This window comes from Papaver somniferum, unplaced genomic scaffold, assembly GCF_003573695.1.
Source record: "Papaver somniferum cultivar HN1 unplaced genomic scaffold, ASM357369v1 unplaced-scaffold_10, whole genome shotgun sequence".
Taxonomy (NCBI): Eukaryota; Viridiplantae; Streptophyta; class Magnoliopsida; order Ranunculales; family Papaveraceae; genus Papaver; species Papaver somniferum.
The window spans coordinates 16362837-16377268 of NW_020618825.1; the positions used below are offsets into that span (position 1 = coordinate 16362837).

The window sequence follows — 14432 nt, forward strand, 5'->3', positions numbered from 1 at the left end:
TGGGGCATATATAGTTGTTGATGCAAGACTAAAGTCGTGAGGTTGTTTCTTAGTTGTTGCATATAAAACTATACTTGGAGTTTGCATTTGGTGAGAAGGAAATTATTATGAAAATACTTGGTCACTTACTACATTAGAAGTTAGTCTAGAGTAAACACAAATCTTGACTTCTTTTCCTTGGAAGAATATATTGGTTACTTGGAATTTTACAGAACTATTGATCTTGACTTGACTTGACTTGAGTGACTCCAAGTCTAGCTAACTGTTTCTTTTTTTGATGGAAAGGGTAATAGAGAAAGAATTAACAAAAGCTTCTCCTAAATAGAAGTAGATGAAAATAATTAAGATTCCCAATCCAAACTCCATAAAGAGAGAACTTAAAGAAGTTTACATGAAGTTTTTTTCCTGATGTTGTTGCCCAAGCTAAACACCAAGTGTTTCATGTTCATCGAAAGATACAGTTCGAAACTTGGAATAGAAAACGTAAATCATGGAAAAGTAGAAACCTTTTCAACACGTTAGCAACTTAGCATCGACTAGAAAAATGCATGCAAAAGGCGAAAAACATTTAAAACACCCGCACAATAAAAAGAAAGAAAGAACGAAAAATGTAAAGAAACAACATGTTGGTTGGAAAAAGAAAAGGAGATGCAGGGTATCGAACCTGTACCTCTCGCATGCAAAGCGAGCGCTCTACCATTTGAGCTTTATCCCCAGGTGACAATCGTTCCATTTGACCTACATCACCATTTGAATCGTGTACCTTAACGGACTAATGGTTTTGCAATTCGAAGCCAAACAAAATAACCAGGCAAAACGCTACGCAAAGTGATGCAATTTTTTTTGTTGATTTATTTTCTCGGGTAGTTTCTCCTTACTGAAGTTGTGTTTGATACAAGTTAATTTCATGAAATAGCCATGTTCCCGTAGAAATTGAGTGCTTTTCGTCGTTCTATTATAAATTTATTTCCATGAAATTGTGGGTCATTTACAGAAAAAAACAACGTGCCCTATAACTTAATTTCATGAAATTATGTGTTTCATTGTCTTCCCCATGATATTGATTCCTTGGTATACACTTTACGGGATATCAAACATAACCTAAGTGTTACTTGAGTTCTCTCTCGTGGTCTAGTTACGAGACTCCTAACTCTTGCTAGTCAAATAACCGCATAATCCTGCTGAACTATTGTCATTCAAATTCCTCTGCAAATTTGAATGAAAAATTATGAACTCAACCACAACATCTCAAATTATACGCTTATGCCTAGTTGTCACAGGTTCGCACAACCCAAATACAACATCCAACCTTGACAATGGAACTATGTTCCACAACACAGTTCGACCAACTCGCACTTAGCAAATTTCTTCAATTCTTGGCCAAAACTCTATTCAACCCATACTAAACAAAGGTTTTATTCACAATATTTTCAAGCCAAACAAACCAGTACACACACTCGGCTTGATGCATAAAACAATAAGCCAGGACAAAAGGGCAAATGCACCAACATAACTAGGTTTAATCTTGGCCGAAACCTTATTATTACTGCACACTTAGGGTTACACAAATCTTGTAGTTGCATCTTTTCTGATGACTACACCCAAGTAAACCTAAAGGCTATAAACTACCTAACCATTCAAGATTCAAGTAAAACTCTAAATTCATACCAAAAATGAGAGTATTCCGAAATACGAAACTTCACCATCCACAAATTTTAATTTCAACCGTTAATCTTCAATGGATGATATTCAAAATCGTAGATGGTGTCTTTATACATCTAGGAATGTTATCATTTTTGGTTGGAATGTAGAGACTTATAAGAAGAACGTGTCACCAAAAAATAACTTCAAATTCATTGCCGGTTGGACTCAGTAAAACAAATGGCGCTAAAATGTGAAGATTATTATGTCAATATAACCATGTCAATGGATCCCACCCCTTTAGAAAAATGCATGCAAATGGCTAGAAACATTTAAAACGCCCACTATATGGAATGGTGTAAACATGCTTCTTATTTTTTTTGAAGTTGGAACACCAAAAAACAATGGAGATGCAGGGTAGCGAACCATGTACCTCTCGCATGCAAAGTGAGCGCTCTACCATTTGAGTTACATCCCCGGATGACAATTATTCCATTGTAATTCGAGGCCAAACAAAATAACCGACTAAAACGCTAAGCAAAGTGATGAACTTTTCTTTGTTGATTTAATTTCTCTGATTGTTTCTCCACACTAAAGCTGAGTTTGATACAAGTTAATTGCATGGAATTAACCACTTTTTTTATAGAATAGCGTGTTTTTCATCGTTTGCTTACAAATTTGTTTCCATGGAATTGTGGGATTATTTACTAACAAAAAAAACGTGATTTAAAATATATTTTTTGTTTAAGGGAAAAATAGGGGAAGACAAAGAATATGAGAAACGACAAGGGAGATTGTATTGATAGAAACAACAAAATTACATAGCACAATATGCTTTATATACAACCATTGGGAAAACCATAGCTACCCTAGTTGGGCCGCACATTCATGGGCCGTAAGCCCTGTAACACTCCCCTTGTGTGGTCCAATAGAACTTTGTATGTAATGCTTCAAACATAGTGCTTCGAATGTAGGTTTTGAAATGTAGTTTTCTCCTTGATGACTTGTGCCGAAATCAATTTCCTCAATAAAAATTTGACAAAGAAAAACCCAGTGGGATAAAACCTTGGTACAACTCTTCACATGTAGTACTTCACATGTTGTCTCGTACATTATATGTAGTTCATCACATGCAATATGATTTTCAAAGATCGACAATCCTAATTTAATTGATTGCCTCGTTAAAACTTCATCAGGAAAACCCAGAGGGACAAAACCTGAACTAAAGAAAAAAAGTACAATATTAAAGAAAACTTAGAACATAGTTGGACTTGAATATGTTGCCTCATTAAAACCTTGACAAGGAAAACTCAGTGAGACAAAACCTTGACGAAGGAAAAAGAGTACAACGTGACAGATGCAAGTAAAGGTGATCCGTTGCAGATGATCACTTTGCTCCGTTGAAGTTGATTAGTTGTTCCACAACTCCTAAGGAAGAAAATCCTTGTGGTAAATACAATAGTCTTAGTTGGGAAATTACTTCATGGTGTTTGTTGTTGTATCATTAAAACCTTTCCGAGTAACAAAACCCTGTGGGAAAAACTATTCTCAATCGAAGGGAAAAAGAGTACAACACAACTTCAATTTAAAAGTAAAGTATGTCGACATCATATCCTTGGATCCTCCACCTGATATCGAAATCTCCCTCTGATTACTTTCAGAGTTGTTCCAGACAGTTCCTTTACTCATGTACTTTTCGAAATTGAATATCAGCAATGAATTAGAAAATAATCTAACATATCTCCCCCTAGCTGGTTACTTTCGTTGGAGAAGATATTATTGTTCCTTCATAATCAACAACCTTTGGATTGCAGTTCCTTTTGAATTCCTTTTTATTATGTCTTTGCAGGGATAAAACAAACTCATGTCAATGGTTACTTTATATATCTAGTTAACAAGTTCACTGAGGATGTAACGTTTGGTCGAGTACATTATGCTAAGTACAATAATGCGTCTATTGTATTTAGATAAGGGAAATCCATCTCCCGACACATCTTCGGCATATTCCTTTAGACGAATTGGTCATTTACTTACATTTGTACCTCGACTAACCATGGGAGTGCTAGCAGGATGCATGTCCTTGTTAAATTGCCTGAAAACTTTAGACCTATGCAAAATAGTGGAATAATATACCACAAGATCAATTTTCGATCGAGCTTTCCCCAAGTTTCTCATCTCAAACTTGGATCTAGAGTAGCTTGTAGGATCAGTTATTACATTAAAAGCTCACATCATTTTTGTACCATCGACATAGATAGCTATAATTTCAAATCAGGACTTGCTTGTGAATACACAAGGAAAAATACCTTACTTGTCTATCCCATCCAAATCAATAGCCACTTAGACGGTTATACCACATTCACATGATTGTTTCAACTTGTAAGTGAACGCCCAGTCTAATTGTAAACACACTTTGTGGTTTAAAGTCACTTGATTTGGGCAACAAAATGCTATCAATCCATTTAATAAATATCTTCTATCTCTTGATTCTTTTAGAGATACGTAACAACCACATACATATGTTGCATTTCAAGTCCTTTAGAAATTACCAAGCTAACTAAGTAGCAGAACGCTATAACGTTCATTACAAGAGGAAAATTCCAGGGTTTTGTGAGAAACCTCGCGCCAAAAGGAGAGTCTTGATACCTTGAGACTTTATTATTCCCACTGTTCTCTTTGACAAATAATCATGTACGTCCCATAGGCTTTACACTTGGTTGGTTAGCGCTACCACACCAAATACATGTATATTTGTAAAAGAACTAAGTCATATCTGGATTTTGTAAGACAAATATACTCTTTGTGACATTAAACAATAAGAAGTATGGTTCGATAATATCGTGATCTATTTTCTTGAGCAACTATATATAAAAATAATCATTAATATGTTTGCACGATCTTTCCATTAACTCCTGTATGTTCTCATAATCCTTTACTATTTCATTGTTCTCTGGAATCATTAAACTTCGGAGCGTCCTCCAGTATTGGTTCATGGACATAGTCGAAGACAATCAAATGGGATGATTTCATTAATGATACAAATTTGGTTATGTCTTACCCATCTACTTACTTTCTAGGTGAGCATTGATTGAACCTGGTGGTCTCTCCATCTTCCTTTATGGATCCACAACCTCAACTACACGTCCACCAAGTGTAGTTGCAACACCTTAGTCTATGGTGTACCCCACACTGAGGATTTCTAACCTTGCAGGAATATTTGGAGCTCGTATGTGTGATCATGTCACGTTGCCGATCGATATCAGTTCACTTTCTAAAATCGATTACTTTTTTGTCACTTCACATTTACATTTGTGGATTACAACAATCAATATGAGACACAGTGGGAACATACCACGACAATTCCTGTCATTCTCTTAGAAAATACCTTTTCTTATCTCCCCCTAACGACGGGAAGAATGTCTCATTAAAATGACAACCTGCAAATCTAGCGGTAAGAGATCTCCTGCCAAAGGTTTTAAAACGCGGATAATTGTTGGGAGTAAATATCCAACAAAACTACTTAATCGTTATCGTGACCCATCATAATACGATGTGGATTTGTAATGGCACATATATAGTCCAACCTAAAATGCGCAAGAACACGAATGTCAGAATTATATCCAGTTACCAACTGGTACACAAAAAAGGTTGACTAATATTGGGTTCTAAAAATAATTAAGTAAAGATGCGTTAATATTGCATATTCCCCAAGCAGTTAAAGGTAGGTTTTTACGCATAACCATGCCTTAGGCACCATCTGTAACCTTTGATGATATCCTTTGCGAGACCATGAGGTATAGTATGCTCCAATTGATCCTATTAAACATGCAATAATAATCAAGTGGTTGCTTGCTGGGTGAAGAAAGAAGGTGCTTTCACTGGTGAAGTTAGGTATGCAAGTGTTCAGATTTTGTGCATTTGATTAATTACTTTGTAAATCCAATCACCATCTCATATTTGATTGAATTTATCCATCCATCTATCACTACTATACATATTCATGTGTATCTTCTAATTACACATACTATATGCATGTTTAACTCTGACTGGTGTAAGCTTACACGATGATATGTATCTATATGATTCTTGGTTCATTTATGATCAATGTATGATGCAAAATATTGAATGGTGATGGAAATAATTTTGATTGTTTTATTTATTTATGAATTGTTTTTTGTAGTGGATTGACTAGCTACCTCAAACTACACAGAGATAGCTCAATAGTATCATAAGTACAAGGATCAAGGTTTGTGTTTCGATTTTTAAATGCCAGTACCTTTGGTTTATTTCGTCTGAAACTTATACGATCAATTCACTAGACTTGGATGATAGACTAGCTTTGGAAATTGATATCATGAGATATATTGACACATTTTTAACTGAACCAAGAAAGTTGTTCATGTGAAACCAATCCATTGAATCTGCAGTTTGATTTTCGGTTTTGGATGATAGCGATAAGAAGTTTGAATCCTGTTCTTTTATTGTTTGTTCGACTTGTTTCATTTCATCGACGACTTCTGTGAGGTTTCTTTTATTGTAATTGGCTTCCATGTAGAATGTGGTGTATTGGTATGATTTTGGCGTAGGTTGCGAGAGGTTTCAAATTCAATGTAGTTATATGTGAATGTCATGTTGAGTACTTGAATTCCAATTTGTTTTGTTTTAAACAATGCATGTATTAGTATTAAAGAGCATGTTGCTAATCTTGGCTTCTGAGCTTTAATTGTTTTAAATGTCCTTTGGAAAGTGAATTTTAGGCTCTGTTGTAGTTGTTTCATTTCGATATGTACTTTATTGTTTGTTAAAAGCGGTGATGAGCAGCTAACATGTAACAAGATCTCATGTAGGAAGTGGGTTCTTCAATGAATTCTTTTTACGCTTGGATTCTAAGATTTTGTTATTTTGCATGTGACTGTATGGTGACTTAGGCTTGCAGGTTCATGATAAATGGCATATGCCATCTGCATGTGTAACTGAAAGTTACACAAGTCAGATGCATGTGTATCTCCTAATTACACATGATATATGCATGTGTAACTCTCAGTTATACAAGTCAGCTAGTGTGTAACTAAATCTGAAGTTTCTGTATGAATCTGATTTTTCAGTGTTTGTAGACTTCAATGAAAAGTGTATTTCGCTTTGATTGTTTGATTGTTCTTGTATTGTTATTGATTTTGATTCTGAATTGAAGTGTGTTTCTGGTGGTTGCATTGGAGCTGGAGGTAGTGCGAGTGGTGGAGAAATAAGTGGAGGTGTCATTTTAAGTGGTGGTGGTGGTGGAATTGCAGATTGTTGTAACTACTCTATTGAGTTTGTGATTCTAGAAGGTGGTGGTAATTATAGTAAGTTATATTTCTTCTAATTGTTTTCTGATTGTTGATCTATATTATATCATAGTGAATAGAAATTTCCTTTAAGATGATATAAAGTGATTTTGTGTAGGTGGTTTAGGTATTTGAGATTTTCAAGTGAAATCACTTTGGAAGCTCTTGTTGTACAAATATTGCAGATATGCAAGCATTTTGGTGTCGAGGAAGGCAAGAATGGATGTGAACGATTCTATTATAGGATTTGGTGGATCATTTCTAGGATTTTGTTTTGTATATCAAGTGTTTTAAATCATGTATTATTATTAATAACAACTGATTACTATAATTGGTAGACGGAGAAATTATTGTAAATAAATATTAAGGCTAACATATGTAACTTTTGTATGTTTCTTTTGATGTGCAACTGTTATGGCATGTGTAATTGTGGACTACACGTGGCATTTGCATGTGTAACTCATCATTACACATGCATATAACTAATGAGTACACATCAATATGCATGTGTAACTTTTAATTACACATGTCATACGCATGTGTAACTTCTGCGTACACATGTGTAATACTGAGTACACATCTATATACAAGTGTAACTTTGCATTACACGTGTAATATGAATGTGTAACTTCTAGATACACATGTCATATGCATGTGTAACTTCTGCGTACACATCCATATGTGGGTGGTGGTCGGCATTGGTGGGTGGCAGCGGCTGTGGTGGTCGGATGTGGTTGACGGTGGTGGCTGGTGGTGGTCGCAGGTGGCTGACGGTGGTGGTCGGAGGTGGTTTGACGGTGGTGGTCAGAGGTGGTGGTGGTGTTTGGCGTTGGTGGTCGGAGGTGGTTGAAAAATCATCACACTATATTTTAATAATTTTGGGCCTAAATTTAAATTTTATTTAATTATACGCTTGACAATATGCATAAGGGTATCAACGTGTTTTAATATTTTGGGACCTAAATTTAAACTTCTTTTAATTAAAGGCTTGATATTATGGGTAACCCATGAGTTGGGCCTTAGCCTAAGTTTCCCTTAGATAATACCGTATTACATGATATGACATAAGAATGAAAATTATAATCAATTTCCCTGCCCCATTTGAATGAACACCAATTTTGGGCATGCCTAAAACTTTCAAGGCATACAAAGGACTAGTCCTAACTTGGGTGACCTTACAAGGGGTACCCTATGGGGTAGTTCAATTACCTATATGCCCTTAAATCCATTAAATTACTACTAATCTATCCCTAACCCTAATACAAAACCTATAATCAACTACACCTAAAATCAGTTTCATTCACCTTCTTCTTCTTCCTCTCCACAGCCGAACTCCACCCTTCCCTTTCTTTTTTTTCATCGCGGAAATTTAATTGTCGATTTGTGAAACTATATAATGGATCGTTGTAAGTCAGTATCTCGTTCAAATCGATCGATTGAACAACCTATTCATGAAGAAGAAGATTTAGAGAGTGAAGAACAAACTCAAAATCAACCACAAAATCAATCGGAAGAAGAAATTGAAAAAGAACCAACGCCGGAAATGAAAATAAGAAGGTTAGTTCTACAAACCCATCTCATATTTGATGTTTTTGATTGTTTTGGTCGATTTAATTCGTCAAAATCATGTGTTCTGCGGCGGTTACAGGGTATGGTTCGGCGTAAAACAAATGTTAGATGTGCGCCGAGTTGTTCTTGAAACTGAACTCTGAAAGTGCATATGAACGGCTCGGCGTATATCTGAAATCTGTTTTGATCCCAACTTAGTAAAACAGAGACTTATATTTAGGATCGGCTTATTCGATGGTGTTAGTTTTGTGCCGAATATGTTGTTTGAAATTCAGAAATTTTGCATGTGCGTAGGATCGGCTTGTATGGTAGTATTAGTTTTGTGCCGAATAAATGTTGTTTGAAATTCAGAAATTTTGCATGTGCTTAGGATCGGCTTGTATGGTAGTATCAGTTTTGTGCCGAATAAATGTTGTTTGAAATTCAGAAATTTTGCATGTGCTTAGGATCGTCTTGTATGGTAGTATTAGTTTTGTGCCGAATAAATGTTGTTTGAATTTCAGAATTTTTGCATGTGCTTAGGATCGGCTTGTATGGTAGTATTAGTTTTGCGCCGAATAAATGTTTCAATTCATAAGTCTAGATTCGGCTTATTCGATAGTATTAGGGCTGCGCCGAATATCATTGTTAAAATTTCATAAATTTTACAAGTGTGTAGGATCCGCTTATTTATATGATATCATGTTGCGCCGAATACATGTTTGAGTTCATAATCATAGGTTCGGCTTATTCGACAATATCGGTTGTGAGCCGAATACAGGGTTCGGCTTACTCGACAATATAGGTTTTGAGCCGAATATTTAGGATCGGCGTATAATTATTTTGTGGTATGAGATGATCCACTCTCTGTGTAAGCTAATAAAAATTTCAAGACATGATTCATACTTGCGCCGAATTAGTCTTATAACTTTCATACTTGTGTCATGACCAATGTCGCGGGTAGGGAGATGTTGAAAAAAATGAAGGACAAAATTGATTCCAAAACACCAATGACCGTGGAAGAACAAAACTACCTCTACAAAAAGTGGGATGCAATCATCAACAAAGGAGAAGGACCCTAGGAACCCGGACAAAAGCCTACCACTAAGAAGAGGGGTCGTGGTTAAATGTCCTTTTATGTTTCCAACTTCCTTTTAATGTTTTTCTTAAGTTTTAAGTACACTTTTATGGTGTTGCAAACACCTTTGCTTTTAGGTGCTCAACTTTGTTTTTAATTGTGCTGGGTTTGGTTATGGACACCTTCAATTTCATGTTTTAATGAATAGCTTAACGGTTATGCGCCGAATTTATAGAGTTCCGCTTATCCTCTAATGTTAGTTACGCGCCGAATCATTTGTCCTTCAGGTTCGGCTTTTTCTATAATTTGAGTTATAAGCCGAGCCTTAAAAATCATTATTGGTGTAATCCAGTACATAGTTCGGCTTAAATCTCACCAATATGGTGAGTCGAATCTGTAAAAATTTTCAAAATTTTTTAAAAAATAGCCGTTACTTATATAGGTTCGCTTATGTTCTAAAATTTCTATAAGCCGAACCTTTACTTTTTTTCACGAAAATCTATGAACGACTCTTTTTTTGAAAGATATAGACGTTGTAAAACTATATTCTATATATACCTACATGTTTTTTCATATTCTTAACCACATATGCTCAACAAATGGCACCCCCCAACTCCTAAGTTTACTCTAGAAGGAGATTTATCTCTTTGCACTAATTATGTAGCATACTATCCAAAGAAGGGTAAAGAACGACGAGTAAATGGTCTGATGAGTATGTACTACTTGGTTAGAATTCATGAAGCCTTCAGCACGGAAACAGGTAATCCTCACAACCGGGATAGTGCGTCCTTGTTTTGCCGAATTATAAGTATTAAGAAAAAAGTCTCAGACTTCATAGCTTTAGTTCGGATTGTGAGTCGATATCGACTCAAAGGTAAAACAAACTCTGAGATTGAAGTTCGAGCTCTAGAGGAATGGCGACGATGGAAGGGAAAGAATTTCAAATACAAAGATCACTACCACATTCTTAGAAGGTTTCTCATTACCCGTTTAGGATATTAGAAATTAATTGCAAGCCTACTATGTAGCAGGGATGTAATCCATAATTTCTATGAATTTGAAAAGTCTATTTGGAATGATATGATAATTCTTGTTTTCATGAATCATGAAAGGTTCGGCTTTCTTCAGAAATATACTACAAGCCGAACCTAGCAAAGTAATTCTGGTTTTTTAAAGTTTCAAGATTCGGCTTGCAGTGAAATAATAATATGAGCCGAATCTGACAAAAAAACTCTGGTATATTTTTGTTGTCAGGTTCGGCTTGCAGTGAAATCTTGATCGGAAACGAACACTTTAGGAAGAGCACCCTCCCGGAAGATTAACTTCAATTGTTCTAACCCCCAAACATAACTCTCTTTCTTCTCGTTTTTCATGAAACAAAAAGCCACGGTGAACGGTGCCTTTGTCGAAGTATGCCCCACAATGTTCATCAACGACATCTCATATTTATTAGTCTTGTACGTGCAACCCAATATAATAACTTGTGGGAAGCATAGAGCCAATTGGGCGCATTCCGTGTGGGCAAGGAAAAGGTGTGTGACTTGACCGAAGTCATCCAACTTCTTTTGGAAAGCGTAGTTATTCTTCACTCCTAACCACATTACTTGTTGCATCACCATCCTACCTTGCAAATTGAGTATTCTAATCTTTTGTCTTGCATTGTAGATAGTTTGCATAGTCGACTTGTTATTGTTGTTGTCCGCCTTCAATTTGCTAAGAATCCTAGAAGGTGGCAAACGTGCTCGTGTCATTTTATCCACTTCTAACATCTCGTCGGGTTTGAGTCGCGCTACTTTCGCATGTCCATGAAGGTCTTTGGGACGTGGGTGGTTATGACGACAATCCATATATTTATTCATTATCCAATATTGATCTTCTTTGTTCATGGACTTATTCTTGAGGTTGAAAACGATCTTGAAAGGGCAATTTCTTTTCTTCGTCTTCGTCCTATTCTTTCTCCCGGTCTTCCCAACGTATACAGTACCCTTTTTAACCTTGCTAGCGCCGGTTCCACTACGCTCACAAATCATTTCAAACCGATCCCATCGGCTTTGTTGTCCTTTAACTAGTACACAATTTATCTTCATCGCGTGTTCCTCAAGCCAATCCAGAACTTCTGGTTTAGTTTTCCATATCTACGTTCATTCCAAAACAAGTAATTAGTAAGCAAAACTTTGGAATATTCCGACAACATTAAGGTAAGCAAAAGGTTCTTACATACCAAATCATTTTGGAAGTGATCCTTGGTATCCTCGTGAATTATGTCTACTGGATCAGGTTGATTTTCCATGGGTCCAAGCACGATCTACAAAGAATATCACAAGGTTAAACACTATAAAGGGAATATAATAACAAGGTTCGGCGCATTCGATAATCACATTATGTGCCGAACTATAAACATTTAGAGGTTTCGGCTTGTACGATATCTTCAATATGTGCCGAACCACAAACAATATTTTAACCCAAAAATTAACAAATGCATGTTCGGCTCAGAAGATAATCATACTATGTGCCGAACCTTGGACATAAGAGGTTTCGGCTTGTACGATATCCTCAATATGTGCCGAACCTCGAACAATATTTTAACCCAAAAATTTACAAATTAATGTTCGGCTCAGAAGATAATCATATTATGTGCCGAACCTTGGACATAATAGGTTTCGGCTTATACGATATCCCCAATATGTGCCGAACCTCGAACAATATTTTAACCCAAAAATTTACAAATTTATGTTCGGGTCATACTATAATCAAATTATGTGCCGAACCTTGAACATAAGAGGTTTCGGCTGATACGATATTCTCCATATGTGCCGAACCAGTAACAATATTTCAACCCAGAAATTAGAAAATTATGTTCGGCACATACGATTTTGGATATGTAAGCCGAATTAGTAATGATTCTATTCCGGGCTATTCAGGATGTTGTTCGGCTTACTATGAAACTTTCATATAAGCCGAACTAGTGTCTAGCAAAAGGGTTGGAATTGGAAATTATAGGTTCGGCGCATGCAGTAAAAAGATTCAGTAAGCCGAACCGTTCATCAATGGTAGATTCGGCTCATAGATGTGAGCCGAACCACAACCTGTTTCGCCGAACCATGATTCAAAAAACCTAACTTTTGATAATTGAGAGCTATAGAAGTGAGATTAAGTATAGGATATAAGTGTACCTGTGTATTAGAAGAATTGGGTTCCTCATCAATGTATTCATCATCAGGATTTGGCTCATAAAAATCATCATCTTGAGTTTGTGTTTGAGTTTGAGCTTGAGTTTGAGTGGGTGTAAAATCATTCTCATAATCTAAGAAATCAGCCATTTCTGGATCATTGTTGTAGTTGATGTGTATTTTCCTATGTTTTTTAGATGAATGATGACCCTCCTCATCCTTCATTGAATCAAGAATTAGAATTTTCTCACTTTGTCCTTCTCTTTCTCTCCTTCTTAACCAAACCAAAACTTTGATTTTTTTTTCCTCAAATTTTTCATCTAAACAACTCTTATAATTCTGAAAATTATCTTAATCACTAAACAAAATATTTAATCACTAATCAAGATTATTAACACTAATACGTAAAGGGCAGATTTGCCATTAAAAAAAATTTGGGTTAAGGGGTTATCTGATTTTGCTATTCAACAACCTTTTTTGTCTTCATTCAGTATGCCTTGAAAGATTTTGGTATGCCCAATATTATGGTTCATTTGAATAGCACATTCTTAAAGTAGAATATCCTAAACGATTGATTACAATCTGATATACTAAATTAGGTAAAAGTTACACCAGAACTAGAAATTAGTAATGTAAAACACCGGCACTACACTGATTCTTCGGATATGGGTCAGCTACTATTAATTCTATCAGAAGATCAAATGAAAAAGGATTCAACTTTAAAGACTGTCGACCAGAAAAGGGCATCATTACTTCTGCTTTGCGTGTTGATGGGGCGGTGGGGGTTTGGGTTCACTCTCTAAGCCTTGCACTTTTATGATGGACGTTACGACGTTGTATCATCAATGTGGCTAATGATTCGAATTACGTATCAACGTCGACCACATAAGATTCCAAAACCATGGACCAACCTGACTTCCTAGCTCCCATGCCCTTATTAAGAGATTCATTCATTTTTTTCTCTTCGGTTGATAAAGAACTTAATACTGACGAGTTTTGAACTCATACCCGAGATTTCCGATTCCTGGTAGCCCCAGAACTTCAAATGAAAATGAATACTTTTCATTTAAAGTTGACATCATGAAAATTTGAATGTAAAATGTACGAATGAACACAATATCCATAACATGGTCCGAGTTGTGTGGTTAGATCCATAATACTTATGGAAGGTTGTGGAAGTGTAAACTTCATGCAAGATTTCAGTTTTTGTTTGGAAATCTTTGAAAGGAGCTCTCCCAGTAAATGAAATTCTTCACCAACGTATCCACATATCTGACTATAGCCGTCCAAGTTGTAAGTTTAAATATGAAACAATTATGACTTTCAAGTGTCTTGCTAGATTTTGGATTCTTGGAAATGTACAAAGTACTCATTTTCAAAACTTTACGTTCTACCAGTGGGTTAGATTTTGGCTCCATCTCCATCCTTATAAAAATAGATCTGAAAGAGCCAATAATTTCTTATTTATTGCATGCTGGATGTGGTGCATCTAGAAAAACCAAAATGATTTAGTTCATAATGGGAAATCAGAAGAACCAACAACAATTCTAGAAAGAGCAAAGTCAATGACGATGAGCTTTATTAAAACCACATCGTTACAGCACATATATGCATTCTCCTCCTAAGGATTGGACCGAGATAAATACTAATGGTGCTTGGAACCTAAATTAT

At 35.9% G+C, this 14432-nt stretch overlaps 1 non-coding gene across 1 annotated transcript; it reads left to right on the forward strand.

The window, feature by feature from the left end:
- The first annotated feature begins 6445 nt into the window (after positions 1-6445).
- Positions 6446-6536, forward strand: LOC113327467. Its single transcript, XR_003348947.1, has one exon. It is a non-coding gene; the product is annotated as a small nucleolar RNA R24 (small nucleolar RNA).
- Positions 6537-14432: the final 7896 nt, after the last annotated feature.